This window comes from Convolutriloba macropyga, chromosome 8 (genome assembly GCF_964194025.1).
Source record: "Convolutriloba macropyga chromosome 8, txConMacr16.3, whole genome shotgun sequence".
Classification (NCBI taxonomy): domain Eukaryota; kingdom Metazoa; phylum Xenacoelomorpha; order Acoela; family Convolutidae; genus Convolutriloba; species Convolutriloba macropyga.
The window spans coordinates 14,296,164-14,322,398 of record NC_134475.1 but is presented as its reverse complement, the minus strand read 5'-3'; the positions used below and the strand labels follow the sequence as shown (position 1 = coordinate 14,322,398).

At 36.4% G+C, this 26,235-nt stretch overlaps 1 long non-coding RNA gene across 1 annotated transcript in view; it reads right to left on the bottom strand.

Moving 5' to 3' along the window:
- LOC142343955 (uncharacterized) overlaps nt 1–25,220 on the bottom strand; it is a 28,563-nt gene extending 3,343 nt beyond the window's left edge. The window contains exons 1-2 of the long non-coding RNA XR_012759231.1: nt 25,066–25,220; nt 58–158 (exon numbers count right to left, since the gene is read on the bottom strand). This is a non-coding gene — a long non-coding RNA (uncharacterized LOC142343955). The remainder of the gene's footprint in view (nt 1–57; nt 159–25,065) is intronic.
- Between the last annotated feature and the right edge of the window lie 1,015 nt (nt 25,221–26,235).

Sequence of the window (26,235 nt, the reverse complement as noted above, 5' to 3'; positions counted from 1 at the left end):
TTTTATTTCCTCATTCCCAAAATTGACAACTATTTGTTTTTTTGCCTTCCTCCTTACCTTTTGAACTTGAAGTTGAACTGAATAGACTCGTAACATTCATTCCAAATGCATGATTCGTACAACTGGTGTGTATTGGGCTCAACAATCGACCACTGACCCTATACATGAACTGATCTGTTTCCTAGGGGAAAACAATTCTTCGGAAAACAATATCTCGCAAATCAAGAAAAATGTAAATAAAATAAGTGAAACGTAAACTTTGCTATATTTAGACAAAACTATACGTTTTATTTGTCCGAGGTAGGATAAACGGGAAAGTTCAGATATGGTGAACAGAAACAACAGTCCCACTCAATGCGCTATGAAGATAAAAAAAAATGAGCTACTAAAAAATTCAGGTGCAGTCTTTAAAAGTTTCACATTCCTATTGTGAAACTTCATAAATAAAGGCAGAAAAAAACTGGACTTATTCCTGCAAAATTTGCGCCACTTTTTGTGTAATGCGCTCCTTGTCAGCTTAATATGCTGGCACAGTGTAGTTTTCTCAACAAATAATACTTATTTTTACGGCTCAAGTTTGCATTTTTTAAATCTATTTTGGCAGCAATGGGTGTTTCATGTCTACTACAAAATTACTTTTTCAGCCCTCAACGGAGTTGTTCGATCTTGTTGTCTTTTTTGCACTCACAGCTGTTCTATAGTTAATAGCAAATCAATATTTCTATATTTGAACATTAAAAATTTGCAGGTCAACGTAATTGCCTTTATTGGAATTGGAAATTTGCTCACAGTCCTCTGAGTAACTTTAATCTTTCATATGAGGTAATGATATCAATATTGGCACCTAGTAAAAAAGATGACCACAAAAGAATCACTTTGTTGTGCTCTCATGACTACAATTACTGTTGCACTCAGACGATGTGCCGGCTGACCGAAAACTTCTCTAAAATCTTTGACTAATGTGAAGAAGCAAAATCCAACTGCTTACTTGAAGCTAAATTGGTTTGTTTATGTTCTACTGCAGGCATGCATTCCGAAATGCAATTATGAAATCAACTGTTGCACCCAGTAGACAATTTGAATCAATTTTGACAAGTTGTTTCCAGAGGTAAAATCAGTAATTTTTAGACCAATTTTTTGTCAGGGAGAACCAGGGACACCACTGAACCTATTCATCTGATTGCTTAAGCAAACCAATGGCCGGCAAAAATTCGAAAAGATTATTTCTTTGATCACCTTTTGACCCTGAAACATATAATAAAACTTTTCTGAGATAAGCACTAGTCGTTAGCTCAGTCAGACAGTTTTTGTTGAACAAGGCAAACACTTTTTAGAAAAATTTTGATACTGCATTCTGTTTTCTAGCTATTGATTCTAATTGCAAACAAGAATAATTTCCGCATTATCTACAACGATATTCTAGAAAATTACTTTTCTATTCTAGAAAATTAACCTATGGTGATGTTTCGTCAGTCACTGCGACGTTGAGTGGAATTTTTTCTTCCCAATGCCTGCTGGTTATGTTAAATAGCTATGCCATGTAAAAATTTTGTTCCTTCAATTTGTAGTCCAATTTTTCACTTTGAAATGCTTTTTTAAATCAGCGGTATCTAAAAATTGAAAGCACCTCAGGAACAAAAACAATAATTCAGATTTGGCTTCTCTTCACATGTGTTAGTTCCATAATGACAATTTGAGATAAATATATAACGCTAAGCATTGTGACGGACTGTGGTCCTTCAAATGGTTGACAGTTTGAATTATATCTGTCAATGTTATTTTGAAACGACTAATTTCCTGTCCACTTTTCGTGCCTCGATAAATTGAAATCTGTTAGCTTGAGTGATTTAGAGATAAAACTCTGATAGTTAAAGCCTTGAACTAGCACACCTTATTGTCTCTTTGTCTCTTTTGTTTGAATTTTCGTACCTCGGAGTTCACAACGTCAGCAGAACAACCAAAACTAATTCAGAAAATAGTTTTTTTTTCCAAAATCTGTCAAATTTTTGTGTTCGAAACCACGAAAAAACCAGGTAATTGATATCACTTAACACTATTCCCAATAAAAATCCGTTCGACATAATCAAAAATAAAACAAAAGGGCTCCGAGGAATTCCCTGCAAGCTGATGAATTTTCCACATAATTTCTCCACGAGTATATTTTAACTTTTAATCGTCTTGAGGAAATTGCGTATGCGCTTTTTCAAGCATGCACTTTCACGACAAAGCACTGCCAATTTGTCATATCTCTCAGTCGTTTGTCGTTCACAGTAATTTGTTCCGCAGTTTTGCGGTTACTGACTGGCCAAAAGTTACATGAGCTAACATATAAGTAAAGATATGGAGGCATGGAAATTATTTTTTTTTCATTCGACCAATGTGCACGTGAACAGGTCGTTCCGGCTAGGGTAGAACAAGGGGCCAAACCATAAGGTTCGCCTGTTAAACGTATGGACTGTCTTACGGTCGACAAGTTACATGAGCTAACATATAAGTAAAGATATGGAGGCATAAATTTTTTTTTTTTTCATTCGACCAATGTGCACGTGAACAGGTCGTTCCGGCTAGGGTAGAACAAGGGGCCAAACCATAAGGTTCGCCTGTTAAACGTATGGACTGTCTTACGGTCGACAAGTTACATGAGCTAACTGATAAGAGTAGTGATGTGTCTTTCTGGGCAAACTACGGGGGGGGGGGACATAAGTGTCTTCCCGTGAACACTACGGGGGGGGGACACAAGTGTCTTCCTGGGCAAACTACAGGGTGGGACACTTTGAAATTCTTTCTCCTTATTTCCCCTGCCATGCATGAAACTAATCTTAGGAAACCATTTTCCCTCCACTTGCGTGACTGGTTTGCCGCTTTGGGCTTGAAGCCATTTTAACTACCACCGCTTTTGCTTTGAAAGTTAATTCGTCATATGTCTGCGCCAAGGTACTTTAATCTTGTTTTGTTCTGGGCCCATTTCAACATTTTACCTACAGTTATACAGAACCTACACACCCAATACCAGAATACGAATTCCAAATGCCACCAAGTCGAAAACGTTGCTTGTTGGACTGCTTTCTGTGTCGCTCCAAATTTTTAAATTCTAAAGATCTTTTTACTCATTTTGAAGAAATACACCCCAACAATTTTAGATATCAATGTGGAAACTGCAATCAGAAAATTTGGCGTTTAATTGACACACGATACCACCAGTGTGAAAATTCAGCAGTTATTGCGCCCCCTCTAATTATCCAAAACCCTGTTTTAAGGTGTAAAATTTGTTTCAAAGTTTTTACCCAGCAAAGTCATTCCCCCATGGCAATTATTCTTAGTCGTCGTGGAATCCCGATAAAACGGCGTTAGAGAAACCTTTTTATTGTCTTCTTTTTATAATAAAGTTTCAATTTTTACATTAATTTGTATTTAGTTTATATGAATGCTTTTATAATTTATCCATGCACTTCAACTACAACTAAATGTAAGTTATCAGTTATCTTCACTGCTTGAATTGTATAATACTAGACGTCTGCGTTTTGGTGTTGGTTCTATTATAAGACTATTACTTGAAGATAAATCAGACATATCACTATAATTGCTTGCATCGCTTTCAACTGCTTCCAATTCTAGAAAAGAATTGTCAAGGGCTGGCGGGGAAATTGCGTAGGGTTCATTCCAGTCAACAATATCTTGATCAAGCTCACTTTCTGAATAATCAGGCTGATTGAATCCTGGATCGGGGGGAGAAAAACTATTGTTTTCAGATATCACATTTTCCGGGGTTGGTTGTGAAATTGAATCCAAGTCGCTTTCGTTTTCTGACTCCCAATCTCAATCATTTAATATAACATTGTGAAATGCAAATCCTCTAATATTTTTATGTCCAAATGGTAGGGAGTTTATTGGGTCAAGGTAAAACCGCTTGTCACAGTAGGCCGAAAGCGCAACTCTGTTTTGTTCCAGTGTCATCAACTCATGTTTCTCTGATTTGATGGTCACATTTTTGACGCTGACAATTTCCCCGCTGTTTAATACTCTCCTGAAGACTTCGTGCTTTAGTTGCTTTTGCCCCTCAGGTGTTATTCCCTTTGCACTTTTCTTCTGACAGTCTGAAAGAACATTACAATCAATCCATTTTCTATTTTAATCTATGTGCTTTCCTAATCTAGGTTTCAATGTTCCTGTTATATTAAAAAGACGCTTCCATGAATTTGGTTAGTTTCAAAACTGGAATTTGTTTTAATAAAATATAATGTTACACATACCCTTCGTTTGTATTGAATACATTTTGGGTTTCAAGCCACAGAACTCTTCCATTACCACCCCTGCCAGTTCGTCTTTGAATTTGAGAGTTACCATGTGATTTTCTGTGTTGTACAATGCGTTATCAGAAGGGTAGTTGGAGAAATCGAATTCTGTGTTGACTTCTGCTCGTGCTAGCTCCTCATACAAGTCATCACAATCAACAGCATAGGTAAGTGAGTCCGTATCACAGTATAAAAGTTCACACTTGAACCACTGTTTCATATTTTCGTAGTGAAATCGAAACATGAATGCTTTTGAAAGATCCAGAATTGAAGCACCAACTATTGTAGGTTTCACCCAGTTTATTTTCGTTTTTCTTGTAGTCACGACTGCCATGTTTTTTAAACACTTGTAGTCACGACTGCCAAAATTTTAAAGGATTTCATGTTAAACTTATCTGTGTGGTTGAGGAGAGCTCGTTCATCTCGGACCAGGAAAGCGTTAACTCGATTTCGCATGCTTTAACAACACTTTCCAAAAGCACAGTTGTTCATGAGGTTGAAGAAGTTTTCAGCAATTTTGCTGGTTGCTGCTTGCCGCAATCTTGTGTTCAGTTCGATATACTTTGCCATCCACTTTGGTTGTCTGAATTTGAGCACCTTGTGCAGTTTTGAAACTTTAAGGCCGTTTTGTTCAAAAATCTTCAACGTTACATAGTGTAGTGTATAATCCTTCTTATCATAGAGTGTTTGAAGCAGTTTGTTGCACTTTGAAACTTTTGGGAGATGATATTCTTCCAAAAGGTCCAACTGGTAACTACTCAACCACATGCTGTCTACAGGTTCTCGGGTGGGTGCCATTGGAAAATCTTGGTGAGCATCGTGTATTGAGTCGGGGTAGTCCAAGTCGACGCAGACGATATATCCAAATTCAGCGTCATCTGGAGTTTGCAAAATTTGTTCAATCGTCACTTCTGTGTCCGTCTGGAAGGAATTGAGTGGCAAGCAGAAATCCTTCATGATCCCACCATAGAGGTTATTAGCATCTATGGTGAGACCATATGTTGATTTTTGCGTGTCATCAAAACGTTCCAGATATTTGTTGTTTGGCGTGGACAGTCTTTTTGTGTATACCGAGGACATACCCCCTCGCAACAATTCTTCTGCTATATCAAGATGGTTGCGATCTGTGAGAAGTTCCAGGTCGGGTTGACATATCTTCAGAAAGGCATCGCCCGCTAAGTGGTGCTGATAGATATTGAGCACAGTCCAAGCTGTACGAGTCCAGACAGACTGCTCGTAGCCGCTCAAACCAGCAGGCGAGCTGTAGGGTGTCAACTGTCAAGTACAGATCGTGATATTCACCCATGTTTCTACAATCAAATTTTTCGAAGATCAGCTTTGCTTTTTCGTAGTCAGCTTCGGTTATTGTCACTTTTCCTGATTTGAGTTTGTCGACCCAGCACTTCCTAGGAGGCAATTTTTTTAGCTTGAATTTTCTGAAGGTGTCCATGTAGGAGTAGGGGTAGAATCCTTTACCGTGCAGTAGTTTCACATCATTTTGGTCAGTATTCAAAATGGTTATCGAGTATATCGAAACTGTTTTCAGGCAAAGACTGAACTAGTTTATCTAAAGACGATTGCATGAAGCGAAGAGAATCGATAAAGCGAAGTTCTTCGTATATGGGTATGACGTTTTGATTTTTGTTCACAATATCTTTGATCCAAACTTTAAAGCTAAAACTGATATAATTCTCATCAGTTTGAGGTATCATTGAAAATTTATTGTTAGGGTAGCAGTGATGTAGACTCTTTACAACATGATGCAAGTCATATCCTGACAAGTTGTGTGCAATTATGGGGACGAAGCTCTGTGTTCTGCGCTGTAGGTTACACTTTGGGTGAGCCCAGCCAAGAAACTGATTTGAGAAATGGCAGTGATCCAAGACTTTTTCGTTGTCCGCAGCAAAACTAGTTTCGCATATCCAACAGTGAGTCGCAAGCTCTTTTGCTTGACCAACTGCTCCTGTGAAGTACCTGTGTTTTTGCTTTTTCTCGTAAATATCTTTTGCCAGTGTCTCCATTTGCTTCACAAAGACTTGCATGCAATCTGCACCTCTGTACAAATGGAAGAACTCCAAATTTGGACTTCCATGTGAAATGGCTACATAACAGTAACCGCTCGGAATGTGTTTGTCCAACACACGAGTCCCTGAAGTCTGTGGGTTTTGTTCAACTGATGATACCGGAACAATGATTGACTCTAGGTCAAAATAGACAACCAGTGGAAAAGCTGTTTTTGCTTGAAATTTTTTGAAAGCGAGACTGTTGCTGTCCGGCTCAGGTAGCAGAACTTGACAGGTTTCGAAGTGATAGCAATGTTTTTCGTGTTTTTGAAGCGTTTCGTTGTTCGAGCAAACATGAAAGCAGTTGCGACAGATTTTTGCGCGTGCATCAATCTGTCGCCCTGGCACTTTTCGAACTAAGTTTACCAGGTCCGTTATCAGCACGTAGTGATAACGTTCACCATCAGTTATCAGTAGGAGATCAACGACAAAATCAGAGTTGTGCTTTGAAATTCGGAAAGGATACAAACTTTTCTTTTCGTATCGAAAAACGTTCACTTTTACTTCATTACATCTTTCAAACGCGCTTATTTTGTCAATGGCATCAACATCGGGAAATCTCCTACTGCTTGATGAGTTAAAGGGTTTGAGCGAGCGTATGTTGCGGGGTTTGTTTTTTTGCTGTACCGATCCCCAGGTTGCGTGAGGGGGCAACCTTTCCCCTGCAAATGGTAGGCAGCCGTGAAACAATACAAGAAACAGTTTGGATCGTTAAAGTTTCGGATATTGAGCAGACATTTTAGAGCGCTAAGTTCAGCTGGAAGTGCTATATAGGTTGATCCCCGAATAGGGTTGAATTTTGCAAATCGAATTTCGAGTTTTTCTACCATTTCAATAATCCAACCACTTCCACTTGTGTCATACATTGAAACCACGTTGACAATATGCTGCACGGACTCAAAGAACTGCTCTTCGGAGAGAGCATCCGTGTACACAATTTGCATTTCAGCGTTAGCGTAAATTGTTACGTGTTTTTCTTCTTCATTAATCCCCTTAGTGAGTGTAATGCTTAGAGAAAGTTGAACTTTCTGAGGACTTCGAGAGTCTTTTTACGTATAAGTTCATTGATGTGATACCTCGAAGAGTTCATGAAAGACAAAACGTCAGTGTGATCATTACCTTCAATCTCGTAGATCTCCAGAGCACCTCGAATTGCCGACTGTACTGGTACTGCTGGATTATTGCTTTGGCCTCTGTTCCAAACAGGCAATCCGTGAGCATTCTTCAGATGTTGATGAAAGTTACTCTGGTTGTTGAAAACCAGAGTGCAGTAGGCACACTGATTTTGGACTTCTCCACCGTGCTCCCGTCGGGTGTGTTGGTTCATTATCAGAATGTTGTGAGTCTCAAAACCACAAGTGCTACACTCCAAGGCTGGGAATTCCGGTTGAACTCCATGAACGCGCTGTTTGTGTCTTCGAAGGCTTCTTTTGTCGGCCAGTTCCTTTGCGCAAATTTCACACGGTTGGGTCATTTTTGAGTTTTTCAATTTTTTTCTTTTGAAAATTCAACTGACTGCTTTACTGAGAAAACGACTCAGCAAATAAAGTCAAATTGTAACAACAGTTAACTGGTACAATTAGAGGGAGTGTTAGTTGGTTGAAAGTTGTGTTCTACACGAGAAAAATTTCCCTATAAGGATGTGCTTGCACTTTGACACCATTTGCCAGGTTTGGAACGCAAATCTTGGTAGGAGTGTAGGTCAACTTTAACCCATGTTAACTTTTGACCAATAAGCGGTGTGTTCTTGTTTCAGAACTACACATTTCCATTATTTCCATGCAAGGTAAAAGTTTATTGTGTAGTTTTAGTTATATCTGTTATCTACCACAACTGAAACACAGCTAACGCAGTATACTTACAATATACTCTTTTTTGTGTCGGGAAACAGTTCAAGTGTTCAAATTACTCTTCTACAAAAGTTGTTTTAGACTTTCTCTACTCTTCGAGGGTTGTATCGAAATTCCGTTCTATTTTCAACCTTATTATCAGTTTTCACTTTTAGGTTTCTGGAATACTTGGCAGTGTTCTTATACTATTGACTAAAATTGTTCTAAACTGCTATTATCAGCGTGTTTCATGTGAACATAAAGTAATTCCATGAAAGACACTCTATCTTATCATTGTGCAAAAGTAAATTGTAGCTATATATAAGACAAAGATAGGTCGAAAGCAATTGAAATTAAGGACTTGATATTTACCACTAGTACTGATAACACATTTACCAAATGTCATTTGGTGAAAACCATAAATATGGTTGTGGAATAACTAAATGCCTTCTATTTACAGAAAATGAACTTCTTTAGTGCTTAAAAACCTTTTTTTTACCCTATGGTTATTAAAATAAAATTTTTTTGTAACTACTTATATAGTGAGGACTTTGCACTTTTACAGAATACCTACATATGAAAATTGACTTTTTACCATTTGAAAACCTTTTTTTACCCTATGGTTAGTAAAATAAAAGTTTTTTGTAACTTCTTATGTAGTGAGGATTTTTCACTTTAACAGAATTCCTACATATGAAAATTGACTTTTTACCATTTAAAAACCTTTTTTACCCTATGGTTAGTAAAATAAAAGTAACTACTTATATAGTGAGGATTTTGCACTTTTACAGATTTCCTACATATGAAAATTGACTTTGTACCATTTAAAAACCTTTTTTTACCCTATGGTTAGTAAAATAAAAGTTTTTTGTAACTACTTATATAGTGAGGATTTTGCACTTTTACAGAATTCCTACATATGAAAATTGACTTTTTACCATTTAAAAACCTTTTTTTACCCTATGGTTAGTAAAATAAAAGTTTTTTGTAACTTCTTATGTAGTGAGAATTTTGCACTTTAACAGATTTCCTATATATGAAAATTGACTTTTTACCATTTAAAAACCTTTTTTTACCCTATGGTTAGTAAAAAAAAGTTTTTTGTAACTACTTATATAGTGAGGATTTTGCACTTTTACAGATTTCCTACATATGAAAATTGACTTTTTACCATTTAAAAACCTTTTTTTACCCTATGGTTAGTAAAATAAAAGTTTTTTGTAACTACTTATGTAGTGAGAATTTTGCACTTTTACAGAATTCCTACATATGAATATTGACTTTTTTTAATATTTAAAAACCTTTTTTTACTATATGGTGGATAAAATAAAAAGTTTATTATAACTACTTAAATAGTGAGATTTTTTGCACTTTTACAGAATTCCTTTATATAAAAATTGACTTTTTACTGTTTCAAAATCTTTCATTCTTCAATATGTGTTTTAAACAGAACTTTGCTTGCTTGCTGTGTTTTTATGTTTTAACATATGAGATTTTCTTCCAACGTTCACTAACTAACAATTTGACGGAATACTTTTTGATTCTGCCTTCTCTTTCCCGTTTTATTCTCTAAACAAAAAAGAGATATCATGATGTTCAATTAAAATTAGAAATGCAAATTGATATTTTTTACATTTTGACACCAAAAAAAAATATTATTAAAGCACACAATTTATTTAGAGGTTCATAGAAATGGTGACAGTTTCAAAAAGTTTCAGTTTTCCGAGTTCAGGTTCGTCCTCAAATATATCTATAAGTGGTGTTCGATTGGCACGTTTTTTCTGTGGAGCATTGCATACTTTGGGAGTCTCTGAGTTCAAGCGTGTTGTGTTGGTTGAGGTTCTGTACGTTTCGAAGGATACTGTAGCATTCTCTGCACTCTGCGTTGGTGTCACAAAAGTTGTCTCTGAAAGAAGAGAACTATCGAAATTCGGTTCGAACTGCTCGGTTGACCCCATATTCCAAGACATTTTGTCCATGATTGAAGCGATGACTGTTTTTCGTTTTGTATCTGTTGTTTCCGGCGTAACAATGGGGCTTGGGTCGTTCGTTGCCGGTGATCCAATTGGTGAAGTAGCTGGTGAAGTTGGCGAAGGTTGAATTCCCCAAAGTTGAGCCAGTTCTTCAATTGCCTGGAATTGGCCGAGTTGATTCTCAAAAATAGGCACACAGTCAAAATCGTACCGGTACAAAAGTCTCTTTGTGTCTGGAGAAAGTGTCTCTATGTCATAGGGGAAAAGTAGGTGCATTTTCCGAGGAACACTGTATCCTCCAGCTGTTAGCACAGTTTTCGTGCCATTGTCTTCTGTAGATACGTATTTATCTGGTAGTGTTGCAACAAAATTCACGAACATTTTTGGTATGATGCAATGTTCAATTGATCTCCAACAGCCTTTTTCGCTATTTTTCTTCTGCTGTATAAAAACTATGTAGTTTTCGTATTGAGTGTGATACAAAATACTGCGCTCCCAAGAATCTTCAGACTCGCAAAGAATGTGGTAAGACATTATTTGTAAAGCACTTTTACAAATTGTTCTCTTTAAAATGGAGCAGAACTGAACAACTATAGTCTTGAATTTAAAACGAATAAATAAAATCCGGCAAATACCAACGTTAGCAACACTTGTGTGTGAAATTTGTTGAATACTTAACACACCCACTTCAAGGGTTGTAACTGCAATTGTGAATGTTTACTCTACATGAACTTGTCTGTGTTATACTTTTATGTTTTTGTAACTAGTTGCAAAGTGTATATGAAAGTCTTATCTACACAGACTTAAACACAATAGTTTTCAGTTTTATTATGTTGATATGTATACTAACGTTTATAATGTATGCAATAGCAAGAAGTTTACAACCAGTTTTGTTTAGTATAGACTGTGTTATATCAAAGGCCTAAAGCCTTCTATCAAACGCTTGCTGTGTAATTGTGAGTTCTTTCTTATCTATGGACACACCCAGAGGTCACATTTGTTTTCCATTAAATTGTACTAGTTCCTGCTCTATGTTGAGTAATATTATCCAAATATAAACTTTATTACCAACGCAATAAAACAGTTTAAGTGAGGGTCACGAGTTTTGTCTTACATTTTGACAAAATTGCCAAGTTTTATAACCTAGACTTACATTCAAATTCAAATCAGAAGCTTAAATGTTAACCAAGAGCGCTCTTATCAGTAGTAAGCATTTAAAGTGTTGTTTGTGTTTTGTGTGTTAAAAGTACTTGTAAATAAAAATCATTTCCGAAAATTCTTTCAAAACAGGTAGTTTGACACAGTTTAAGTACACAATTCTTGAAAATGCCATTTACTGCTGATAAGGACGCAGAGCTTGGAGACGTGTCTTTTGAAATCTCTAGAACAGAGAAAAGATTGATACGCGCAACAGTGAAGTCTTATAAAAAAACGGGTGCCTATGTATTTCTCAAGCTATTTAAAAAAGTTGACAAGGAATATGAACTTCAACAACGAATTACTTTAACTTTAGATGAGTTTGAGCTTTTGTCAAAAAGGTCAGCAAAAATACGGGCTGCTGCTGTAGGTACAGCTACTGAAAACGATCAAGCTAACAAAGCTCCAGCAGCGAAAAGACGTAAAACTAAAAAAGACGACGAGCACGACAATTCAGACTAATTATAATATATTAGAAAATGGTGGAAGCGATGTATGAGCGTTCTCCGGGTTTCTTCAAGCAGTTTCAGTAAAACTTTAAATATTTCATATCGGAAGAAAAACCTAATTTTTCTTCTCTCAAGAACTTTGCCTTTTGCATGCATTTTGAGAGTGTCCACTGTGATTACAATTCTACTAATCATTACCATGTTCTTATCGACGTGTCGGAGTTCTCAGCAGACTTTCTCAAACAAACAAAACCGTGTTCAGTTCCGTGTCTTTTTACAACTTTCAAGTATCTGTTCTCGTCTTCGGATACACTGGAGGCAAAGGGAGATGTTTTTCAAAAACTCTTGCTGGCAGTGGAGTACAACAAAAGCAATTTAAACGGATTCTCAAAAGCAGACGCTACTGCTTCCATTCAAAAGCGTTTGCCAATTTTTACGAAAAACGTCACAAACAAATTTCAACAACCTGACTGCATTATACCGAAACTTTGCGGGACACAAAAGTTTGGAATTAAATGCATCGAAGCAAAAAAATCAACCAATTCAAACTGATCAACTAACAACTGAAACTCTGAAAAGATTTCAATCGATTCTCTCTGGACCGCATGTTGGTGCTTTTTGTCAAGTAATGGATATTTTTATTAGTGGATATCGAAAGTTGGAAATTGATTCTGATGTTCTGTGTGTTCGTTTCCTTTATGAAGAAAAAATTAAATTTTGAAAAAAAAATTTATTTTCAATATAGGTTAGTAATGTTAGAACATCATATGAAGCGCAAAACGAAGCAAATCAATATCACTCATTTTTACAAGTTTTTGTCCACTGAAAATAATATGAGCAATATAAATACAAAATAAGCCACACAAAATTGAGTTTTGTTTCTGTATAGGTTGGTTTCTCAGTAATTCATATACGGTATTAACATTAAAGTTTGAGACTATTCTGCTCTGCAAGTGTTTGTATGACGATAGAATTTGGCCTAAAGGATCTGCAAAAATAATTTTTTGATCTTTTTGGCAGAGAAGAATCCAATGGGTTCCAATTGATGCAGACGTTGAAATATTGACTATAATGAAGCTGTTGTCGGTTAAGTTGGTTGGAAAATTATCAGCCGCATAAACTCCACAAAATTTGTATTTCAGTTCCGAACATCTCTGAATTAGAGAGTTCAAGTTCTCTTCGTCCATTAGTTTGTTAAAATATGATTCTTTGAAACTTTCCGCGCCGAATCAATATAAATGGTACTTGCTTTTTCCCCAATAATGAATATTTCTACATTATGAGCTAAGGCAGCAGAAAACTTTAGGTCAATTGATACAGAACAGTTTGTAAGTTCAGGGTGAATAAAATCGTGAGACGCCTGCTGAGTACTTGTCAGATCAAAAACCATAATAAAATGATTTGGGTAGTCTTCTAGACTGATTCCATGTCCATTGTCGATATAGGCTAGATCTGACATAGTGTTAAAGTAAACACGTTTTGAATCATCAGTTGAAATAGGACTATCAGCAACGGGAAGACCATTACGGTAAATGCGAATTTGTTCCAAATTGAATTTTCTATAGTGAAATGGGTTAAGCAGCTTGCTTCCGAGGAAAGCTTTGTTCGTGTTTAAGCAAATGGCGAGTCTTCTAATGGGTTCTCTGCCAAAAACATCTTCTTGCTTCCAGCTCTGCAAACCGGCAGAAGCCAGAAAAGTTTTAGTAATCGTTTCTAGGTAAAGATAGGATGCTGGACTGGACAGCAGGGTCTTTTCTATTGCTGACACAACATCATCGTTCAGCGTCATTTTCCGTACATATAAGTTAGCTCCTGTAATTTTTATTTTGTAGGATTTTGCAGCGTCATCTGAAATTAAAGAAAAATTGTCAATTGATCGCCGAAAAGAGATGCGGAGTGTTACACCAATGAGAAGATGTCGATCACAGGTAAAGAAGTCAACCGCCACCTTTCCGTAAAATGTACACTCAGCAGATGCTCTGACTAAAGTTTTTCGTCTGGTGATTTCGGATGCTGCAATTCCCCCGGGGTTTGCTTCATAAGAATAGCCTTGACATGCCAACCACGTGCTTTTGGCATCTTTATTGTGAGAAAACTCGGTTTCGATGAAACATTTGTGGGCATAGTTACCATTGGCACTTGAAATTTTCAAACCGTTAGCAGATACTGTACAATCAGAAAAAAGTGAATGTAGGACATTGTTGCAAAAGTATGGCGCGTCTGTTTTAGTCACATCTGCAGCAGCAGTGTTGTCATATTTCAAATCAGCATCAGAAGGCTGTACAATCTTGCAATTGATTTCAAGAAAAATTTTTTGGAGATCAATGAAATTGTTGCGGTCTCCTGCAACTTCAAACTCTAGCATTGGTCCATTAGGGCTGTAAACCGGTCCAATTTCTGACAAAAACTTCCATCAAATGTAACAAGGAGAGCTGGTTTCTCGAATAAATCCAACGAACTATGCGTTGCTTCTGCTGGTAACATATTACCGATCATCTTTTACTTTGGCGAAGAAGTCCGACCGACTTCTTTTGGGTACTCTTTTTCGTGAAATGGTGGTTTTGCGTTTGGTTGTTTTCCTTGGTCCAGCGCGTAAGCGTTTTGAATTCCACTACCTCTTTGTCTATAGTGACCGGAAAAGTGAGGCAATGATGATGCTTGATTTGCGTAGTAGGAATACATTTAATCACCAAATTTTTTAAATTGTAGTGTTAAAATAACTTTACCAGTACCCGAAAAGGGAACTAACTGTCCCGTTTCATTTCGTAGCTCAATTGATATTGATTGAATGGTGTTCGAAAGTAGTTTTTTGTAATCTAAATTTGTGAAAACTATCCGGTGAGTGGGCTCCAACTCACAAACGCTACCGTTTTCCAAACGCTGTTTTGAATCAATGACTCTTAACAATGGTGCTTTCGCATCACCCACATACTGATACTCAATAATGTTTGTGTAAATAAAAATTAAATGCTTTCCAGCGCAAAGGTCTGCTGGAAAATCACCATAATAGGTTTTCGTATCATCATTTTTCATTAATCGGTTCGCTGTTGTGGGAATCATTTTGTATCCAATATGAATTCCGTAACCATCTGGAATACCTTTAAAGCCAATTATACTGGGTATTTCTTCACTTGGAAAGATAATTCCCTCGTATTTACCAAAAATCATTTCGTATTTCCCACTGCTTTTGATTTCTCGGAAAGAGAAGTTAGGCAGTCCAACTGTTCTCTTGATAGTTGCTAAAAGTTGAGCAACTGTATCATAAGTGCCAGCCATAAACGCTAATTTTTCTCCATTGTAGGGTCGTGAAATGACGTTGGATCCAGTTGCGCGATTTTGTGATTCCTTATATCCCCTGAGACTGAACGCAACCAAATCTCCATTAACTATGTGTTCAATTTTTGTTGGAAAAATGATTTCACTCAGAGCCACTCTCCAGTCTCCTGTGAGATTAATTTCATCATTAAAAAAATTTCTGAAATTTGCTAAAGTCTTTTCCTGGAAAATGTCCATCGAAGCAGATGATATAACGTGTACTGTGAACTCATCCTCAAAACGGTCACTACTCATTTTGATTTGGAGATTCTCGTACTAGTTGTAATTCTGGCTGGTAAAACTTGCCCTGGATAATTTCTTTATTAGAATCAATAAGAGAATATTTTTGGGTGGATTAAGCGTCGGAATACCGGCAATTTCAAAAACTTCGTCAGTGAAAGATTGCTTGTATCCTTTTCGGAAAATTGTTTCCTTTTTAACGATTCGAACAAAATCACCCACGTAAAGTTTTGGTTTTTGACTGCGACGTGTCTCCACAGTTAATGATACAAGTCTTGGTACATCTTTTTTGGTAACTTTGTTAGGAGCAAGTTTGGTGACACGATTAACACGGGAGTTGATAGTTTTTACGAATTGATCCAAATTGTTAATATAAGAATACGTCCATTTTTCCTCCAAATATCGGTAAATAATATTTTTAAGTGACCTGGTGTTTCTTTCTGCAAACGCAGACTTCTTTTCGCTGAAAGTACTATACAAATGAATTCCTCGTTTGTTGCAGAGTGTTTTGAAAGCTCCCAAAAACTCAGTACCATCATCCACCCAAACTTTTTGTGGTTGCTTGTGTTTGATCATGTTTCGGAAGACCTTTGCGGTTTCTGTTGCATTTTTTGTTTTCAACGGTTCAACACGTAGATACCTCGAGAGGCAGTCAACTGCTACGAGCACATATTTAACATCACGATTGTGCTTTGCAAGTTTATCAACATGAGCTAAATCTAAAGACCAGATTTCATTCAGATCGTTGACGATTACTTTTAATCGCGGAAAATTCAACCGCTGTGCACGATATTTTGTGAAGGATGGTTTTGTTTCCAAATACATTTTGACTTTTGTCATTGGTAGTTTACTGAAATCTTTTAATCGCTTTGAACTTCCGAATGATGCTGGACCTTTAGAATAGAGTCTATCCAGTAGTTTCACATCTTTAATAGTTAGACCATTTTTTTCCTTTCGTCTCCTGCTCTGTCTTTTTGTTTGTTTGATTTTTTGGTTCTGCAGTTTTGATCCGGAGGCTTTACTTTGACTTCCACTGCTCTGTTCGCTTCTTTGTTGTTTTTCTGATTCTCCTTGAATTTGTTCGGTTTCCTCTTCTTTCTCCTCATCGCTGTAAACTTCTTTGAGAACCTTTTTAGCATGAGTGTTGGATACTAAGTGCGGGGGTATCTTGAGTTCGTGCAAAATATTTGTGTACACGGCTAGGTCAATTTTCTTTGTCGGCTGTTGCAAATTGTACAAAAAAGTTGACACTTTAACTCTCATAGGTTTGTCCTCAATATGAAGGAAACAACTCGGGTCCTCAATGGAAACTGTTTCTGAACTTAATATCTTGTTTAGGATGATTTCCGCTCTTTGGATTTTGTTTTCTTCCATTAATTCTACTTTTGACATTATAGAGTCAAAGTCTGATTGTCTTTTTTTCAATGAAGGCTCAATTTCGCCATCATCACTAAAGAAAGACTGTACACTTTCACTTCCATCATCCAATTCACTTTTTAAATCAACACTACTTGTTCTTCTTCTTTTGCGCTTTTTCACGATATTAGTTTTATTATTTTCCTGTTCAGTCGCCTCTTTGCTTTCAAAATCGGTTGGGTTGTTTCGATGGAGGAGTGACAATTGAGCAGCTTTCTGTTTATAAATGGGATTATCCAAAATTTCTGTCCTAGTTGGTTGTTTTGACACAAACATTTTTTCTGGTATCAAGACAAACTCTTCCGCATGCATTACTACTTCTTCAAGTAAAGGTAACAAGAGAGACTTATGCTTCGAAGTAGATGTAAATTTTTTATCAATAGCTGACGCTTTTTCCTCAAACTTGTCTCTTTGGAAAGAAAATGTCGGAATGATGTTTCGTAGTTTTCAAGTAAACTTTTATCTGTGGGCACGTTTCCATTTATAACATTGGGAAAGCATTCACAGAGAAATTTTATAAATTTATTTTATGATTTTTTGATGAATTCTTTTAGCATGCTTTCCGGCATTTCGAGCATTCGCCTCAGCATACATATCTCTTTCTCTCTCATTTGTGAGGTGGGTAATTACAGCTTTGGAAGATGGCAGATAAAAAATTGTTGGCCCCGGTGGTACAATATTTGAACAATAACGTAGTGAGTCGGTTGTTTTTGGGTCTAAATCAATCAATAAGTGTCCGAATGGTTGTTTTGTTGCAAGATCATAGCTGTCTATTAAAAAGTTTGTGTTATTGAGTTGTTTTCCAATATAACTTATCTGCTGTATATCTCTGGGAGATTTGAACAAAATGATGTGTGTTGTGTTGAGATCAATTGTTCGAGACCATTTACTCTGTTGAAACAAATTATGCTTAACATAGATAACACTGATTTTTTTGTGGCGTCCAGCTGTTGCAAGTTTTGAAAACTCCTTGTCATTGAAAATTTCCTCGCAAGATTCGTCAAAGACGAGCAAACAGTTTTCCAACTGTGAAATGAATTCAAATCCCGAGAATTTGGTAAAATAAATGTTCAAGTTACGCTCCATCGTTTGAAATTTTGGTTGATCATGTTGATAGAAATAGTATATTGACTTGAAATTAGGGGAAAACGTATTCTTAAGAAGCATTTGAAAAATAATTTCGGTCTTTCCACAACCTGAAGGACCACAGACTGCCATGAAGAGACGATCACTCGTTGAGATTATTTTATTCATAACTTAGGATTTGGAAGTGCGTATCCAACTTTGCACGATAGCAATGAAAACCAAAATGTTGATTCTTCACAATCGAGGTGGAAGAAAACTAATTTGGTCAGCGAAACTACAATAAGAAAAACTATTATCGAAACTTGTGTAAAATAAACTACCTCAGAGCGCGGTAATCTAGAATTGCAAAACCTCCAAGAACGTCTCTCTTGGTTTTGATCATCAAAAACCAAGTCAGTGATTCCTGCTCCACTGCCAGCGCAATCTAATTGATCTGCTGATTGACTCATTTTGAAAGCAAATGATTTTCAAAAATGAACTTACTTCAAAAATTCTGTTCGTTTATTATTTAGTTAGTTCATCAACCATCAAAAATTCGTATGTAATAAATTCAGAGTTTTTGTCTTCCTTCTTATATTTTACTTTATAGTTCGCTTGGAATCCGTAGTCATTGCCATAGTAGACAATTGACTCCACCTTTCCTTCTCTGACTACCTCTTTGATTTCATCGGGGAGACTCTCATCGTCCAGGGGTACTGGTACTGGCACTGGATACTTGGGCGTAGGTAAAGGGGTTAGTTTCAGTTTTTTCATTTTCTCTTGTAAAGACATGATACATTTGAAAGTACTCCAGCAGTGAATAATATTTCTTTAGTGTTTCAATTTCAGCAGTATTACAAAGTATTTGCTGCTTTCTCAGTATAGTTTGTCCACGAGAATCAATTTTTTCTTCTTTCAGAAAAGTCACTGTCAACTGGTTATCACTCGCAATGCAACTGCATACTGTCAAATTTGGAGATAAATTCACTTGAAGAACTGAAGGAGTTGCTTTCTCCACACGACGACTCATTAGTTGGTAGTGTTATTCAATAAAAGTACACCTGTGCCTTTCTCTTTGTGCAATGCTTTTTCTTTTGTTTGAATGGTAGTATAGATGAATGAAGTGAACAAGTCAAGTGCTCTACTGGAGTGAAGATTTCTTCAATTTTTGGACATAGCAATGTTTCTAAATTTGTGACGTCTTTTTGAAGGAGTTTTTGCAGTGTCTCCGTCTTCTCCTTCCCCTTTGCGTAGAATTTAGCAGTAGGAAAACGGATCTTGATTGCTATAAATATTTGTGATAGAAACCAGTAAGGGTAGCTGCCGCTGTCCCACGAAATACCATGCAAATGCTTCGAAACCCACTGATTCGCTTTCCTCTCACTCGAGGACAGCGAGTTGAAGGAAAATGGAGGAAGAAAAAGAAGCGTGCCTGAGTAGTTGTTTGAACAAATAGATAATTCTTTTATAATGAATCCACTCTTTTTGTGTCGAAAACCTTCAAAATCTATAACAACAATCTCCGGACTCAACATTCCAGCAAACTGAATAAGTTACGTTTAAAAGTTTTCACGAATATGCAGAAGAATAAACCTGTCAGGTGACCAACTGAAGCGTTTGTGATTGGACAAGGCAAAACGTAAGAGTATCCTGGACCCTTTTGGCTATACTCTGCAATAAATCCAGAGGCATCATGAAGAATTGCATGTAAGCGAAGCACTTTAAATGATTTCAAAAAAGTATCCAATGAAGAGTTATCTATTCCAATGATCCCACCATAAGGCCTCAGTTTTAGTGCAATTTCGAGGTTAACATCAGGGTCCAAGTGGAAGCAGGTAGCCAAAAAGTAAAGAAATCTTTCATTATGCTCTGGATAGTCTGTTTTTATTAAATTATAGATTTCATGAATGGTTTTTAAATCTACCGTCGCGATTGTTATTGTCATGCTGTTTTTGAGCAAGCATTATAGACAAATGAAAATTAGGTGACTTTTGCAGGGTATGATAATTACTTTTTTTTGTTTGTGTCTACATGACAGCTCCTTTTCCCTCAAGGTTTTTAAAGTTCTTCCTGGTTGGTTTCCTTAAACTGATTTTTTTTTAAAATGCAAGTGTCCCCCCTCCCCTCCATAAGACTCAGAGAAAAACAAAGAAGAAATCTAAGTGTCCCCCCTGTAGTTTGACCGGGAAGACACTTGTGTCCCCCTGTAGTTTGACCGACCGGGAAGAATCTTGTGTCCCCCCCTGTAGTGTTCACGGGAAGACACTTATGTCCCCCCGGAGTTTGCCCAGACCAAAACAAGATTAAAGTACCCTGGCGCAGACATATGACGAATTAACTTTCAAAGCAAAAGCGGTGGTAGTTAAAATGGCTTCAAGCCCAAAGCGGCAAACCAGTCACGCAAGTGGAGGGAAAATGGTTTCCTAAGATTAGTTTCATGCATGGCAGGGGAAATAAGGAGAAAGAATTTCAAAGTGTCCCACCCTGTAGTTTGCCCAGGAAGACACTTTTGTCCCCCCGTAGTGTTCACGGGAAGACACTTATGTCCCCCCCCCGTAGTTTGCCCAGAAAGACACATCACTACTGATAAGTAAAGATATGGAGGCATGGATATTATTTTTTTTTCATTCGACCAATGTGCACGTGAACAGGTCGTTCCGGCTAGGGTAGAACAAGGGGCCAAACCATAAGGTTCGCCTGTTAAACGTATGGACTGTCTCACGGTCGACAAGTTACATGAGCTAACATATAAGTAATGATATGGAGGCATGGAAATTATTTTTTTTTCATTCGACCAATGTGCACGTGAACAGGTTGGTCCGGCTAGGGTAGAACAAGGGGCCAAACCATAAGGTTCGCCTGTTAAACGTATGGACTGTCTTACGGTCGACAAGTTACATGAGCTAACATATAAGTAAAGATATGGAGGCATGGAAATTATTTTTTTTTTCATTCGACCAATGTGCACGTGAACAGGTCGTTCCGGCTAGGGTAGAACAAGGGGCCAAACCATAAGGTTCGCCTGTTAAACGTATGGACTGTCTTACGGTCGACAAGCCTCCAAGCGAGTCCTATTATTTGAACTATACTAAATCAATTAAACATAGATCGAATAAAAACATCGATTAAAAATTGATTAAAAGATATCACAGAACTTATTTTTTAAACCAAGTTTTATAATTTTGGCATCAAAAGTCAAATTATAAAAAGATCAAACAGTTTCTGACTTAAGAGTTTCTCGAGCATAATTTTGAAAAATTGGGTCGAAAATACAAAAACAGACATACATGATACAGGCACACTTGCTATTTTACGTTATTAGCGTGCTATATAACAGCGCATATCTTATTACTGGGTTTTACAAAAAAAAATACGATGAGTACAATCCTATTAAATTCTATGCCGAGAGGTTGATACTGTAATACATTGGCGCTGAATCATTATTTGCAACAGAGTGTAAAAATACCAGCTTTGGAAATTCTGATAATGTCAAATTTTTGAATTTATCATCTGCAGAATTTAATACTTAGTTAACCTGTTTGCTTGTTGTGCAATCTACCATTTAGTTATAACAATAATAATAATTAATTGTTTCCAGAGGTCAGTAGAAAAAAAATATCCTAATTATGTATATTTGCATCAAGCCAAAAATGATTATCACCCTGGGAGATCACTATTAGGCCACGAAGGCCTGTTTTCTAGTGTCTCAAGAGGAAGAAAAATGACTATGGTAGATGCTGACAAGAAAAACAGGAAAATTACCGCTGTCAATGAAATTATTTGTTGTTATGCATAACAGCTTGCGAGATATAATTGCCGACTGCCCTTCAACTGGCCTGATTACATTGCCGATCTGTCCTGATCATATTTCATGCTCTATTTTCAAAAATTTCAATCGCTTGTTTCCTCTGTCTAAGCATGCAAATTCTGATTTCAGAGTACTATGATACTCTAACTGTTTGGAATTAGCGCAGTCGGCATCAGTGTCTGTCCAGAGAGAGCGTAATTGGTCATGACCACTGGCTAGATGTTGGGCAGTCAGCTATGGTTCTGGCCAGTCAGTTTTTGTTCCGACCCCACTTGTGGGGGGAGGAACTATATACTCAAATGGGTTTTTTTTTGTTCAGTAAACTTTGGCCAATCGATATATTCATCGCAGAGAAATGTGAGTGGTATCATTAAAAAGCTGGTCCAGCATAAAATTCAAAATTAAAAAGATTTTTTTGATTTTCGTTTTTTTCGAGGAGTTATCGAGGATTGAAGTTTTGTGTGAACAAGGGATATTTGTTCAGTTTTAGTGTTATTTTTCTTCAAATTGAGATATTTTCTATAAAAATAGTATTTCAAACTCAAACTGCTTGCCAAGAAATGAACCATTTTCGTGTTCCTAATAGAATAAAGGCGATGAAAAAGACTAGTTCTGGTCTCATAGGGAGCCTCAATATAAAAAAAATCAAAATCTATTGGAGAGCTCTTTTTATAAAACTTTTGTACATTTTTTTGCTTTTATAAGTCACCTAGAGACAAGTCACTTTTCATATCGAAGCTCCGTTAATGACAAACCTCCTTTACAGTTAAATGAAGCCTAATGAACAACAAAAATCGTTTTCGAGGAATTGCTCATGTTTTTTTTTAACTTCGACTCTGAGTTTTCGTAATTTTAATGGAGATTTTGAATTTCTTTTTGAGTTTTTACTAATTTTTTGGAGTCTTATGGCATGGACTCATTGACTAACAGTGCAATATGTTCCGTAATGAGATTTAAGTGAAAATATCTAGTGCTTTGAGTGGACAGCTAATGGTTGTTAAGACTAACGGTTTTTTAAGTCAGTCTCTGTCATGACAGCAGCCTCCTCCATCATATTGTAACAAAATTTGATCTAGCTTGCGGTTTTATCTTCTATCTTTTAGTAATATGACTTCACTGACACAATATTTCAAAAACTTTTAAAATATCAAAAAGTTTTTTTGAATATTTCCGTATTATTGGTTACTTTTGAAATCTTTTCACGTTATCCTAAGATTGAAAGCTCCTATTGGCTTCAAGAAAACATTCAATGGATCACAGATAATTTTTTCAGAGAAAAACTTATCGTTTTAAATGGCTTCGAACCTTTTCCTCTCGCACTTCTCTAATGAATTTTTGCTTTTTGCCTGATTTTGTTGTTGTTTTCGCAGTCATAAGACTTGCTGTGATGTCATATTGATCATCTATGCATGAAAAACATCCCCATACTCCTATTAAAGCATAATGGAGCGTATTTTTTCACTTCCGTTAAAATTTATTGGATTTAATGGCTGTTAAGAAGTTAAAAATAATTTTTCGAAAATTTTTTTTGAACATCAACCAATCTTAAAATTTTCGCGAACTGTTAGTCATTCTCAGTATTGACAGAACCCACTTTTTTTACTGAAACTAAAATAAATTTCCCTGGTGGTTTTATCTTCTAACTATTGATTATATGACTTCAATAACAAGAAATTAAAATTTTTTGAAAAAAAAATTGGACATTTTTGTATTATTGATTACTTTTGAACTCTTATCTCATTATCCATAAATATACACATTATCCAAAATTCACTCTCTTTTTATTGGCTTGGAAAAGACTTTCCAGTGGATACCAGACAAAATTTTCTGAGAAAAGCTAATGGTTTAAATGGTTTCGAAATTTTCTTCTCTCGTTTTTCTACTGAAATTAGGTTTTCGCATGTTTTTGTTGTTGTTTTCATAGTCTTAAGACTTATTGTGATCACTTATTGATTCTCTACGTATCACAAATATCTTTTTTCTGCCATTGTGTTATTTCTGAGCGTAGTTATTGACCTCCGTTAAAAGCTTTTGATTTTAATGGCTGTTAATACTTTAAAAAAAGTTTCTCGAATTTTTATTGAACATTAACCGATCCTAAACTTTTTTTGTGGACTGTTATTCAGTCTTAGTACCTAAGGAATCCTCCTTTTTTATTTCTAAAGCAGTCAAAAACAATCTGGTTAGCGGTTTTATCTTCTACCTATTAGTTTTAAAACTTCAAGGCCAATAGTTTCATATTTTTTTTTTCAAATTTTCGGGTACTTTTTCTTATTTTTGGATCCTTTTGAAATCTTATCACATTATCCTATTTCTTATAGTTTCCAACAGTTTAGGGAAGACATTCAAGGGATCATAAATAAAGTTTTCAGAGAAGAACTTATGATTTAAATTGCTTCGACACTTTCTTCTGGCACTTTTCTACTGAATTATTGGTTGTTGCCTGTCTTTGCTTGTTGTTATTTTCATCTTCAAAAACTTCTTGTAAGGTCTTATTGACCAAATATAAATAGCCAGCAACCTTTTTGTCCCATGGAGGCATAATTAGCGTATTTAGTGGGTTCCTTTGAAATTTAATGAAATTAATGGCGTTGATACTACGAGCTTTCTCAAAAATTTCGTGGTTCTATTGTATTAGTTCAAAACATATTGACTAAAACTATATTTTAGATTTTTTGAAGCTATATTGACAAAAAAGGAGGATCCCATTGCTGTTCAAAAATTAATTGAACATAAAAAAGTTTTTAGAGAAAAGTTAAATGCCTTCGACACCTTTCTCGCTCAATTTTTTTCTTGAATTTGCTGACGTAAACTTTCCGTCCCCTGTATAGTAAGGAGAAAATAAAATTGAGTAGTTAAGGTTTTATCAGACTGCATTTTGACGTTGTTACTATGTGCTTTTAAATTTAGATATTCACTTTTTGCCGTGAAGTTTTGTTTTTGCTAATTTTTTTTTGTTTTTTTGTATCGTAGTCTCTTTAAGGTCAGATCTCATTGGCGCTGTAATAAGGCATGGCATTATGTAATTCAATTAATAGATAGGTTATGTAACGATTGTTTTAAACTCCAACATCTATTTTTGTTATTTCTTCATTTGGTTGACAATTAAGTCAAAAATGTAGATGAGCTCAGGTCGGAACATCATGTGCGAACGCACATTAACGAGCCGCCTTGTTGTTTTTATTATTCATTTTGCTATGCAACAGCCGTGTTTATCATTCAGTTTTATTTATGCAGTGCTGGAATGCATTGAGGGTCAATTTTGGGTTGACGATAGACCTGGAACCTCTAATGAATTACTCAAGTCTTGATGGGATATCTTTCTTATCTTGATTATCGATCCCCCAACTCATTACATGAATATTATTGCGTAATGGCACATGTGAGGTTTTTTAAGAAGAAGGAAACAGATCAGGACCTGTTTCGTGAACAAACTGAATTCATCTGGAGCTGTGGATAAACTAATGTTGGGGTTTAACCTGAATGAGCTCATATTTGAAACCCACTGTGACGCTGTGATGGGGCAATCCTGTCAAAAGAACAAAAAGTTGTCCAATATAAACGTAAACTGGGTTATTGTACAGTTAATGCCAAACCAGAAGTCAAAAATTTAAATCTTTGCGTTTATGTTCAGACTTTCGCGCCTTCGTGTCTAGTCTTCCGTGCGTTTACCAAACATTCGTGCGGTCATGTTCAGGCTTTTGTGCGTTCGTGTACAGACTTTCATGCGTTCATCAGACTTTCGTGCATTTTTGTCCAGGCTTTCGTACGTTCAGATCCAGACTTTCGTGTGTTCATGTTCAGACTTTTGTGCGTTCATGTCCAGACTTTCAAGTGTTCAAATTCAGGCTTCCGTGCTTTCATGTCCAGACGTTGGCGCATTCAGCACTTTTGTGTGTTCAACACACTTTCGTGCGTTCACCAAACTTTCTTGCGTTCATGTTCAGACTTTCGCGCCTTCGTGTCTAGCTTTTCGTGCGTTCACCAGACTTTCGTACGTTCAGCAGACTTTCATGCGTTCATGTTCAGGCTTTCGGGCGTTCATGTTCGAACTTTCATGCAATCAAAACCAAAATTTCTTGCGTTCACGTCCAGATTTTCGTGCGTTCACGAGACTCGCGTGCGTTCATGTCCAGACCTTCTTGCGCACTCTTTCGTGTGTTCATGTGCAGACTTTGGTGATTTCACCAGACTTTCCTACGTTTACATCCAGACTTTAATGTTGAGACGTTCGCGCGTTCAGGTACAGACTTTCGTGCATTTTTCGATGTTTCCAGACTACGTAAACCATGACGCATCCTCGTATGTTCATCTTCCTTTCAGACATACCTGCTTCGGTCTGGGATCTCATCTTGGGTAATGCCAAACGTAACGTCAAACTCAGAGAAAAATTTTAAAACTCCTTTACCTCTCAAATTCTGGTTGCCAATTGTTAAGATAGATTTTAAAATGCAATTGTTTTTGCCTCTTAGCCAATTAATTGTTCAGCTTTATCTATAGATTTTGTTTGATATGGAAAATTTTTTAAACAGATGAAATTAAATTATTGGCCTGGAATATTAACCTCTTCTAGTCGTGCTATATTGAA